General features: G+C 34.9%; 1 non-coding gene across 1 annotated transcript; it reads right to left on the bottom strand.

Moving 5' to 3' along the window:
• Positions 1-354: 354 nt before the first annotated feature.
• On the bottom strand, positions 355-461 carry LOC128289962 (small nucleolar RNA R71). Its single transcript, XR_008279602.1, has one exon. It is a non-coding gene; the product is annotated as a small nucleolar RNA R71 (small nucleolar RNA).
• Between the last annotated feature and the right edge of the window lie 1583 nt (positions 462-2044).

The raw sequence follows: 2044 nt of genomic DNA, 5'->3' as shown, positions 1-2044 counted from the left end.
GGCAATATTATGTGCCCCATTTTATGAACTTAATCTGGGAGTTAGGAGACCATAGATCGAGGTACCACGGTTTGAATTGAAGCATATGATGTTTCAAATGCTTCAAACAATGGTTAGTTTAGTGGAATGCCCACAGAAGATCCACACCTTCACCTTTGATTGTTCATGGAGGTGAATGATTCCTTCAAGATAGCTGGTGTAACTGAAGACACATTGAGGTTGAAGTTGCTTCCATACTCATTGTGAGATTGAGCGTAAGCATGGCTTAATTCATTACCACCACATTCAATTTTTAATTGGCAAGAATTAGCTGAACGCTTTCTGGTAAAGTGTTTCCCACCTTGCAAAAATGCTAAGCTATGAAATGAGATCACCACTTTTCAACAAATGGATGATGAATCCTTATACAAGGCATGGGAAAGATTCAAGGAGTTACTTCATATATACCCTCACCACGGTATTCTATATTGCATCCAGTTGGAGACATTTTATAATGGTCTCAATGCACACAAAAGGTTGGTGGTAGATGCTTCTAAAAATGGGGCTCTTTTATCAAAGTCTTATAATGAGGCTTATGAAATCATCGAGAGAATATCCAGTTACAACTATGAATTGCCAAAAATTTGAGCAGCTTTAGGAAGACGAGTAGCCGAAGTGCATGAAGTAGATGCCCTCACTTCACTCTTAGATTAGGTATCATCTATCTTTTCAATATTGAAATAGTTTACTACTAATGGTTTAAATCATGTTGCAGCTTAGCCACAGAGTCACTTTCATGTTATTTCCTATGTATATTTTAGGGATGGTCAATTGTCCATCAAATTCTAAGTTTGTTTACTACGTAGGGGATCAATACCAGAATAGAAGTGGACAAGGAACACGATTCAAATTCTATAATCATTCCTGGAAAAACCATCCAAACTTTTCTTGTAGTAACCAAGGGGGAGGACCGAACAACAACTACATGCAACATAGATCAAATTAACCCCAAGGGTTTAATCAACAAGTTCAGAAACAACCACAAGATGAACCGTCCAATAATTTGGAGAATTTTTTAAGGCGTACATGGTGAAGAATGACGCCTTAATCCAAATTCAAGAAGCAAAACTAAAAATTTGGAGAACCAAGTAGGTCAGTTAGCTACAGAACTTCGAAATAGACCGTAAGGATGTAACATCCCGAAATAGGGCCTAAACGAAATAATGGTTGCGAAACCACGAATCCAACGTCAAACAAAATTTATTCCAATTAATTTTTAAGGTTTATTCATTGATTGAATAATTGTGTGAAAATTTCGTGAAGAAATTTTATGTATGAGTGCCTAATTTGATAATTAGGACTAAATTGTAAAATTAGCAAAATGTGTGTTCTAGACAATAAAGGGGATTTAATTGAAATGGGTTCTTAAATTGGAGGTCCTTATTTAGCAATTAGACCATTATATTTAAGTTTGGACAAAAATGGGCAAGAATAGGACAAATTTGAAAGAAAAGCCTTTAAGGGCATTTTGGTCATTTAGCAATTAAAAGAATTAAAAAGGGAAAATAGAGCCAAAATTGGTCCATCTTCTTCATGGAGGCTGAATATAGCATGGGGGAAGCCATGGTTAGGGTTCCAAGCTTTCCAAGCTCAATAGTAAGTCCGTTCTAGCCTCGTTTTAATGTTCTTTACGTTTTTTGAGTCCTGGTAACTTGATTTAGCTTATTCTAGCAATAATTCATGCTAGGGTTCATATTTGGAAAAATACCCATAGGTTAAATGTGTTTATTTTGATGCTTTATGGTAGAATATGAAGCTTGAAATTATGTTAAACAACTTTTGCTAAGGGATTTTAAGTGAAAACGAGTAAAACGACATAATCGGTAAAAATACCTAATGTTCATAAGTACATGATAGAGTGGGAATTTGATGTTGCCATAAAAGGGAACAATGCTCATCATGTCATAAAAAATAAGAAAAATGGATAAATTTTAATTTTCGAGTCTTAGGGCAAAATTATAATTTTGCCAAAGTATAAGTTAGGGAATGTTTTGAATAGTACATT

Source organism: Gossypium arboreum, chromosome 2, assembly GCF_025698485.1.
Source record: "Gossypium arboreum isolate Shixiya-1 chromosome 2, ASM2569848v2, whole genome shotgun sequence".
In the NCBI taxonomy this organism is placed as follows: domain Eukaryota; kingdom Viridiplantae; phylum Streptophyta; class Magnoliopsida; order Malvales; family Malvaceae; genus Gossypium; species Gossypium arboreum.
This window is presented reverse-complemented; position numbering and strand designations above follow the sequence as displayed.